Below are 10931 nucleotides of genomic sequence, written 5' to 3'. Positions count from 1 at the left end.
AATCTTCTAGAAACACACTTAGGTGTCTCATCCAACATTCAAATCCCTAAATTCTCGGATAGAGGTTTACGAATTCGTACATAGGTGGAGAATTTTCATTGGCTTGTGAAGATTATTCCCTTTCCAACAATTTCTATTGGCCACTTTTTGGAATTCCGTTCAAGAAAATCAAAATAGAGGTACAGTTCATTAGGGTTCGGATCTTTTGAATTTCAAAAATGAACCCTCAATCCCCTTCTATAAGTAGCTCTCTTTAGAGAAAGAAAAAGGGTTTTTTTGGGGGATTTTGGAATTTTTTTCACTGTCCTCTCCCTTTCATTATGGGTTCTCCTCTTCTTTCTCTTTGGAGTTCGAAATTTTAGAGGCAAAGGGGTTTCAAAAGTTTTGGTTTGAAAATTTGGGGTTAGAGAAAATCTTCAAAAATTCAAAAATACAAAAAAAAAAAAAAAGGGTTAGAAAGGGGGGATCTCAAAGGGAAAAAATATTCTCTTTACGCCCAAGAAACATACATTCTTCGGAGGTGCGTCTGAACTATCAAAGCAGTTGTGAGTTTTTCAGTGGTCGGAATCCTATCGTCAACTCGTTATCCCATTTTGTTTACCCAAAAGAGTTAAATACACCTTTCTTTTTAATTTTGTTGTGCTTATCATTTTCTTCTTCGTGGATCCACTTCTGTTTGCTGGGAATGACTGCTGTAGAGGCCTGGAAGGCATAGGATATTTGTGTTTTATATGTTGTTCTACTAAAAAACTCATTGTTGCCCGTGTTTGATTGGCTGTCGTTCATGCTTTATCTCTCTCATTTTATTTTGTCTGAATGTTACTAGTTAGCTTTAATGCTTCGACTTTAGAAACTATTTTGCTGGTCTCATATTCGATGTTGCTTTGTAGTTCATAGAGTAGGTGAAAAAAATATTTACGTATTTTCAAAATTCAAAAAAATGTTCAAAGAATAGATATTAGGCAGCTCAAACGCAGGAAATTGTTATAAATAAGAACTTGAATGTTATTTTCTTCCGACTTGCCACTCTCGATGTACAATAGTCTCATTTGATTCTAAAGTTTATTTTAAAATATGAGAGTGGACCAAAGGGCTGAATTATGTTTTCTTCATGGCTAATTCAATTTACTTTAATTGACTCATGAGAACAAATTAAAGTTTGACGGGCTAATGTTTCTTTCCTTTCTTGCTTTTATTGTTCGCATATAAGTTGTAGCATCTTGTCTCATGATTAAATTACCTAAAATTGGGTTTATGTAGTGTTTGAATCTCATTTGGTTGTTAACCCAATGGTAACGAAGGCATTAAGATTTCAGCCTTGCTTTTCTTGAAGTTTCAGCTATCGTATTCCTTTCCTAAAGTGATTAAGTCTTTAATTTTGTATATTTGGCATTCTGGAATTTGAACATTTCTTGTGATCCATCATTTATGTAGTATGATCCAGGAGTTGTAACTCTTTTTTGTGACATGCTTAATTGGGTCCTTTTGTGGCATTAAAGTGATAAATTATTTTCTTTATTTCGCTAAAGACCATAAGAATTTCTTGTTGAGGCTTTATTTCCTCCTGTAGTTGAAATTTCTTTAATTGATTATGAACATTTTCTTCAAACATTATAGACTTTTGCTCCTGTGGAATTTTTACCTGTGTATGAGTGTATTTGAATGAAGCAGGAATGCTATCGCTTATTAATTGTTAAATTCTTGGACGTATGTTAATTTCTTCATTCCTTTCTTTGCATGCACCCCCTTGGAGTTCAAATGGCCCCCTTCTCTCTTTGCATTTCATAAATGGGCCAATGAGGCCTATCCTTCCGAGTTATACCCAAAAGAAAATGCAAGAATCCATCACATGGCGTATGGATACGAGGAATCGAAAGAAGAATGGGTTAAAGTTCCATCTTTGAAGCAGCAAAGGGGACTTGAAAATCTCGTTATTTCTTCTTTATTGATTTATTTATCCATTGTTTTCATTATTTATTTATTTACTTATTTATATTTTTGTTTATTTAGTGACTTATTTATTTATTCATTTGGGCCTCGAAGCAAAAGTTGTAAATTTAAAACAGGTGGAGCGAGACTCGAGCCGAAAAGGGCTCGAAAACATAAAATTAAGACAGGTGAAAGATTGGTCAAAAATCTAACTAGATTAGGATAGGGTCGACGTTTTGGGCTTAAAAGCCTAAATCACTACTTTTCCCCTTTCCCTTTTTTCTATTTGCTTACTTGTTTTACGTGTATTTTGCGAACCTAGTAAAATCCTTAGTCAAGTCGCTAAAAAACTGGTTTTGCATAAACACCAAAATATTCCTAAAATCGCTTTTCTTTTCAAAAAATAAATTTTTTCAAAGTTAATCAAAAGACGATTTTCAAACAATCCGGATAACCGCAAGTTAGCGGACATTTTAGGTGCCTAATATTTTCCTAAAATGTTAATAAGAACCGCTTCTCTAGAATCTCTAACTTAAAACGATTTTTCTATTTTCACTCGTTTGCAGTAACTCTCTAAAGGTTTCTTAATTCCTTTTCAAAATTAAGTGGCGACTCTCAAAAAGTCAAAATTTCTGCAAAACAATATCAACCACGATCACATCCACACATCTACTACCCCCACCCGAAAGTAGCAGAAGAATAAGGGTTTGTTGTAATTCAAGTACCTTATCCTCTTGACGCTTGTGCTCCTTCTCTTTTAGTTCATTAACAAATTTGTTAAATATTTCAAGCAGCAAGCCCGCATCACCCTGTAAAATAATAATAGCAAAGAAATTTACATTCAATGTTACGACATAATGAGAATCATGAGATTATGAATTAAAAAGTAAAAATCCAGAGCATTTCATTTTATAGACAAAGAGGCGAGACAAATTGAAACTAGAGATTTAGCAGCATACTTCTTCAGAACCGTGAAACAATCAAAAATGCCTGAAATTAAAAAACTAAAACAATAACAAATGTCAAAAATTTAAAAACTAACTACTAGAGCTATTAAACGCCCAATGTTGGAACAACTAATAATTGGCATCAACCAATTTCTAGAGGGATAAGTTCAACATTAAAAATCACTTAGAAAAATGGTAATTCATGCTAATACTATAAAGAAATAGCCTACCTAAATGTTGAGGAATATAAAACAACAGATCATTCAACACAGCTATTATTCTAAGGTACATTCTAGAACTATGTGAATTACTGAGTTTAGAATATTGAAGGAGTTGGTCCTTGAAAATAATATCAATTATCATTCTCCAATGGTCCTTGCAATCGTGTTACTGATTCTAGATCAATAAAAGCAAAAGAAGCTACTTGCCTATCTCCGAAGAGGGATTTGCAGTCCTCCCATTTCGATGATGCAGTAATTTCCTGCAACCAGAGCAAACAAATAGATTATGGTTTAAAGGAAATATATGGGATCCCATCCATTCCAATGTGAGAGATCGTAAACTGTTTACTATACCTTTGATGCATGAAGAAGTTCATAGAACTCATCTGCTAGACGTTTACGCTTTTTAGCTTCTTTTTCTTCTTTCTCCCTGGCCCTTTCCAGTAACTCCTCAAAGACAAACTATGCAGATGAAATATACACATTCAATACTCAATGACCCGGCAAGCCTAAACACGTAGAACATAAAGTTTAGAAAGGAAGTATGGAATAAGATTCAGTATAATCCATGTATGTCCTCTTATTCCTTCGTTTGGAAAGCAAGGGGGATATAATGTAAGAGTATTATTACCATATTTTGGAGTAACTCCTCACATTATAATCTTTGATAAAATGCTTTACAAAAGTTTTGAGCTATTGAAAGTAAAATAAAAGCCTTAAGAGACCCTACCTTCTAAGCATAATTCTTAGACAAGATACCCCTTGCAATTTCCTCTTCCCAAATACATAGATTATACGCCATGACCATAAATAACCTTCAAAATCCAAATGATATATGAAGAATATCCTCATTACAAAAATAGCAAATGATCGTTGATATCATCCAATTATGCTGTTTAACCAGTTTCTTAGAGTAAAACTCTTATCCACTAACCGTAAAAACAGAAAAATACAGGGCAAATTGCTTTGAATTAAGCAACTTAAGATATGTGCGGTAGGTGTAATATTAAACACCGCTGTCCAGGAAATAAAAACTAAGGAAAATGGTACCAAAACTGAAGAATTGGAAGCAAAAGCTAACACCAAAAATTTGATCAATGTGGTCCTCGTCTTTATTCTTGAAGGTTTCAGGCTTACTTGCTAACCGACACACTACTCTTCTATTAACTCCATTACAAGAAGATCCAAATTTAATGTGGGATAGGTTATGGTTGATACTAAAGGAAAATTCCACTAACCACAGTTGACTACCTATGAGTTGCCAATTTAGCAATAACAAACTGATCGACTTCCAGTGAAACATAACATGGAAGTACTACTAATGTTTTTGCACTCAATCCACTCATCTTATGCAGGACCTGTCCCAAAGACAAAAAGGGGACAAATATATAGAAATCCATTTAGTGAATGGGGTACTTCAATTTTCACAACATTCAATTCAACATGGGTCAATGTGAAACAGTATACAGTGCCTAGCCATAATTAGGCCTTTAAGTTGGTATCTGACATTGGTGGAGAGATAATATACTTGGCGATTGCAACCTTAAAATCATCAAGCGTCCAGGATGATGTCAATCCAATCTGAAAGTAGAGACGGCTCAGCCAAAATATTAGGTACTAACCAAAGCATAACAGAGGTTAAAATAAAGAGTGGTGATTACCTCGGCCATCCTAACTGCATCTTTAATTTGTGACTTGTCATCAAGATACTGAAGCAACAAACAAGTAACACAAATTCAGAATGCTTATCAGTAACAAAAATAGGATACCAAATGGAGCCTTGTCCATGCATTTGAGTTACCATAAAGACTATAAATTACAAGCAGGGTGATGGGGATGAAATTTCTTTCATGAATACCAACATTTCTCCAATTGTTCAAGGTCATCTACAATATCACAAGACACTTGACACATAAACTTAATTGCACTGATCAGGTTAAATTGAAGGAAAAATAAAGCACCCCTATTTGGATACTAGAAAAAAGTGAGTAAATAAAAATGGATAGCATCTCTGTTAACAGCGCTTTCATTATATTTACTTAATAAGAATCATTTATGCACACAAACAGTAATACAAACTTTAAAGATAGAAGTTGACATCTTTTTCTTACAAGGGAAAAAGAAAAGATTTTCAGCATCTGAGGTTATGTATAACTCTCACCATCCCATAGCAAGCGCCTAACTCAAGAAAACATTACCAAATTCAATCATTGAATAGGAGTACGAACAGGATCATTACTATGCTAGGATACCAGGTAAACTCCCTTTTTCATCAAGCAAGGAGATAAATTATAACACCCCGTAAAATGGGTCCCAGAGCGTCACACGGTGCTTGAGGCTACGAGTAGCCCCAAGCTAACCCTTTGAGCCATTTTCATTCAGTTCAACACAAATCAACAGGATTTCCATAAATAACCCTCAAAAATCAATAGAGTAATCATCATCGAAGAATAAAAGAATTTCAGAAAGATAACAAAATATGACTTATTAGTCAACTCCCAACATCTATACTAGTCTGACAAGCCTCTAAGAAAATCAATAAAACCAGCGAGCCATTGAGACATGCCCCAACTAACTCATACTCAGTTATCAAATATAAATAATTCCGTGAAACCAACATCAGACAACACATCCTCGGAACATGAGGACTCACCACAACAGAGGATGTAGAACAGCGTACTCAAAGAATCACTGTAGAACCTGGAACTGAGAACCTAAACCTACATTCTGAGAAAATGCAGCGCACATCCAAAGATGTGGGTCAGTACCATGGAAAGGAACCGAGTATTTGGGGGTGTATGCAGTTGTATAAACATCATCATCTTAAATAGTTATAAGAAATATGCAGGATATATGAAAGACACACATAGCCTGAAGAAAATCATCATAATCATGAGAGGATAAAATAAGTACAATAACACATGTGAGTCATCATATAATTTGTCAATCACTTTCAGTTCATCAAGAATATCAATTCTCATAATGTAAATATCATTTAAATCATTCAAAATAATAACTTTCACTTTTCCACTTTCAAATCACTTCACCATTCACCATAGACACAAGGAAACACACACACATTGGGAGATCCTATAACCAACATAAACCATGTGAGCTACAAGGAGTCCAACGTACAACCCACGTTGAGGAGAGCCGTCCTATCCTTGCCATCGGAGTAGGACTATCGATATCAAATCCACACAAACTAGTGATCACTATATAAATTAGCCTCAGGCTCACTCCTACGGGGGCACGTAGTTCTAGGGAAGTAAGGTTTCTTTATATCTCCCATTCGGTGCTAAAGATTTCTCTCGGACTTAGCTCAGATCATTTTAAAGACAATCCACAACAAAACAATTTCAGTAAGATATAAATATACATTGGGAGCCATCATGCTTCCCATCTATAAAAATCAACCACGTTGTGGATTTCTTTCATACTCGAGTTCAAAACAACTCCATTAAGACCAAAAGGTCAAATTATTCAAAATATCTCAAATATTCAACATCAACGTGCTTATAACACACACTTTCTCAAAAAAAAAAAACACAATCTCCAATGGGGATTCACGACCCAAATTTCAAAATCATGATAAATATCGTTCAAGATTCATGCTTTATATCACCACACATGTAAATTCATCTTTCAAAATCATAAACATCAACATTTCATAATATTCATCATAATATATGGTTCATGCTTCAAATTCATAAAAATCAAATAAAAATCATGCCTTTGTAAAGAAAATTACTTTTGGGCACAAGAACGAAAGAGAGTTCTTGTTGAAAAACTCCACATACCTTGAATGATGAACTTTAGATCGATACTCATTTTTGAGATGTTAATTGTGCCTTTGAATGATGGTTCTTGGAGTTCTTGAACTAGGAACTTGGAATCTTGAATAAATTTGCAGAATTAATGGTGAACTTTGGAGGTTCTTGAAGTTGGATGTAGGAGCTTAGGGTTTTCTTTTTGAGGGAGTTTGATGAAATATTGATGAAATATAACATATAATGTTTCTAATAGGCTTTAATATAGGGTTTCAACCATAACGTTTTACTTCGATATTCAAATTGGATGAAACCAATTTCATTAGAAAGAGGACTCTCAAATATTTTCGTTGATTTATAGTATCTCACCTAGATCATTGTGTACGAGGAGTTATGATAGTTTGAAGTTGACCCAAAAATTTACTTTTGATAGGCTGAAGTAGATCGACCATAACTTTTTGCTCCGACAGACAAATTGTATGAAACCAATTTCATTGGAAAGAGGACTCGCAGAGATTTCCATTGATATATAGTAGATCACCCAGATCATTATGTACAGGGAGGTATGATCGTTTAAAGTTGGAGAAATAATACGCCAGGCCTCAGTACTTTTTCCTGCACGTTTTACTATTCACTACTATTCACGATTCGATCGGAATGTTCATAACTCGTCACTCGGGTGTCCGTTTTGGATGATCCACATATCGTTGGAAAGATTATTTGATATTCTACGTATTGGTGGGTCATAATCTAAGACATTTCACATGGAAAATTTATAATTCATTCTAGAAGAGAGAACCCAACACGTTTACGCACAAAATTTCAATGAAAAATTTCTCAGGGTATTACATCATCCCCCCCTTGGAAACATTCATCTTCAAATGACGCTAGACATGCCAAGATTAGATAGGGAATAGAGCATACAGCTGAAACCATTCGTTAGACTCATCACCACATCGTTTCTCACTCTGAATGCAACATAGAATGCATAAATTCAAGAAACTACAGCTGAACACATAATAAATGACAGCTGAACTGCGGCAACTTTTATCAAAAGTGCATGATTTAGGAAAGAACGGTACCTTCGGCTTGATCAAAGTTCGCGGAAAATAGGTGTGGGTACTTGGATAGCATATCCGCCTCAGCTTCCCAAGTTGGACCCTTAACAGATTGGTTTCGCCACAACACCTTGACCAAGGGAACTTCTTAGTTCCTTAGTCTTCGGACACTGAAATCAAGAATCTCAACAGGAATCTCATCAAAAGAAAGATTTTCTTGAATGTCAGCACTCAAAGAGGAATCCACTACCACAGCATAGCTAATATGCTTTCTAAGCATGGAGACATGGAATATTGGATGAACAGAAGACAACTCGGAAGGCAACTTGACTACATAAGCTACCTTACCAACACATCTAAGAATTTTGTAAGGACCAACATAACGGGGACTAAACTTCCCTTTCTTTCCGAATCTCTTCACCCCTCTCATGTGTGAAATTTTCAAATACACTAGGTCACCAACTTCAAACTCAAGGTCTCTCCTGCTAACATCTGCATATGACTTCTAACGACTCTGCGCAGTTTTAAACCTTTCCCTAATCAACTTAACTTTTTCCAAAGCCTCAAATACCGAATCAGGACCACTCACAGTCGCTTTACCCACCTCAAACCAACCTATAGGTGATCTACACTTCCTCCTATATAAGGCTTCAAATGGAGCCATGCCAATACTAGAGTGGAAACTATTATTGTAAGCAAACTCTATCAATGGTAAGTGATCATCCCTACTTTCCTTAAAGTCAAGTGCACAAGCTCTCAACATATCCTCTAAGGTATGGATGGTCCACTCAGCCTGACCATCGGTCTGCGGATAAAAAGCAGAACTCAAAAGCACTTGGGTACCAAGATCCTTCTGAAAAGCTTTCCAAAAGTGCAAAGTGAACTGAGTACCCCTATTCGAAATGATAGACAAGGGAACTCCATGCAGTCTGACTAGGTCTCGAATATACAATCTAGCATAATCCTCAGTAGTAAATGAAGTATGAACAAGCAAAAAATGAGCAGACTTAGTCAACCTATCAACCACAACCTAAATGGAATCATGATGGCACCGGGAAGGAGGTTAACCAATCACGAAGTCCATATTTATCTCTTCCCACTTCCAGGTGGGAATACTAAACTCTTGCATCATACCACTAGGTCTTTGGTGCTCAACCTTAACCTGTTAGCATGTTGCACACTTAGCTACAAACTCTACTATATCTTTCTTCATGCCACTCCACTAATAGATTTCCCACAAGTCTCGGTATATCTTGGTGGCACCAGGATGAATAGAATATCGCGCCTCGTGCGCTTTATCCATAATCCTCTATCTCAGATCATCAACATTCGAGACACACAATCTACCTTGCAATATCAACACACCATCTCCCCCTTAAGAGAAAACCTCTACTTTTTGGTCCTTGACTAACTCCTTCAGTCTGACTAAACTAGCATCTAAGTATTGCTTTTCTTTCACTTTCAAAACCAAGGAGGATTCAGAACTACTCTGAACCCCTATACTACCTTCAGCAGAGTCAAACAACCTAACCCCCAATCTAGCCAAACGATGTACATTATGAGCCAACTCTTTCTTACCTTCTACCATATGCAAAACACTAACCATAGACACTCTACTTAGGGCATCCATCACAACATTGGCCTTGCCTGAATGGCACAACACACTCATATCATAGTCCTTTAATAATTTTAACCATCATCTCTGCCTAAGATTCAATTCTCTCTGGGTAAACACATATTGCAGACTCTTATGATCAGTGAAAACATCAACATGGACACCATACAAATAGTGTCTCTAGATTTTCAAAGCAAACATAACAGCAGCCAACTCAAGGTCATGGGTAGGATAATTTTTCTCATGGGGTTTCAACTATCTAGAAGCATAAGCTATCACCTTACCCTTCTGCATCAATACATAACCCAACCCAACTTTTGAAGAATGATAGTACACCACAAAACCATCAACACCATCAGGCAAAGTCAAAACAGAGGCTGAAGTGAGTCGAGTCTTCAACTCCTGAAAACTCTTCTCACAAGATTCGGACCACAAGAACTTCACTTTCTTTTGGGTCAACCGAGTCATAGGAGACGCTATAGAGGAGAAACCCTCAACAAAACGGAGGTAATAGCCAGCTAAACCCAAGAAACTTCGGATATCAGTCAGAGAAATAGGTCTAGGCCAATTTCTAACAGCTTCGGTCTTTTTGGGATCAACTCTAATACCCCCAGAAGAAATGATATGACCTAGAAAAGCAACTTACCTTAGCCAAAACTCACACTTACTGAACTTGGCAAACAACTTGTGATCTCTAAGGTCTTGCAAGACAGTTCAGAGATGATCAGAATGTTCATCCTCACTACAGGAGTACACCAGTATATCATCGATGAACACTATGACAAACATATCCAGATATGATCTGAACACTCGATTCATGAGGTCCATGAAAGATGCTGGGGCATTAGTTAACCCAAAAAATACAACAAGAAACTCAAAATGACCATAACAAGTTTGGAAAGTAGTTTTTAGGTTGTCACACTCCCTAACTTTGAGTTGATGATAGCCAGAACGAAGGTCAATCTTTGAGAAATAACTTGCACCTTGCAATTGGTCAAACAAATCATCTATTCTCGGAAGGGGTACTTATTTTTTATGGTGACTTTATTCAGTTGGCGGTAATCAATACACATACACAAAGAGCCATCTTTCTTTCTCACAAAAAACATAAGAGTACCCCAAGGAGAAACACTGGGCCTTATGAAACCCTTATCTAGTAGATCTTTGAGTTGCTCTTTCAACTCCTTAAGTTATGCAGAGGCCATACAGTAAGGAGGAATAGAAATGGGCTGAGTATCAAGAAGAAGATCAATCCCAAACTCTATCTCTCTATCAGGAGGTATCCTTGGGAGATCATCCTAAAAGACATCAAAAAACTCAATGACGACGTTAACAGACTGGAGAGTTAGAGTCTCAGACTTAGTGTCTTTGACTCTAACCAAATGGTAAAT

General features: G+C 36.2%; 1 long non-coding RNA gene across 1 annotated transcript; it reads right to left on the bottom strand.

The window, feature by feature from the left end:
• Positions 1-3299: 3299 nt before the first annotated feature.
• On the bottom strand, positions 3300-4787 carry LOC124888762. The gene is made up of 3 exons (XR_007047615.1): positions 4759-4787; positions 3452-3559; positions 3300-3357 (listed from the first exon to the last, which is right to left on the bottom strand). It is a non-coding gene; the product is annotated as an uncharacterized LOC124888762 (long non-coding RNA).
• Between the last annotated feature and the right edge of the window lie 6144 nt (positions 4788-10931).

Source organism: Capsicum annuum, chromosome 11 (assembly GCF_002878395.1).
Source record: "Capsicum annuum cultivar UCD-10X-F1 chromosome 11, UCD10Xv1.1, whole genome shotgun sequence".
Classification (NCBI taxonomy): domain Eukaryota; kingdom Viridiplantae; phylum Streptophyta; class Magnoliopsida; order Solanales; family Solanaceae; genus Capsicum; species Capsicum annuum.
The sequence above is the reverse complement of the archived record's forward strand: the minus strand, read 5'-3'. Positions and strand labels throughout refer to the sequence as shown.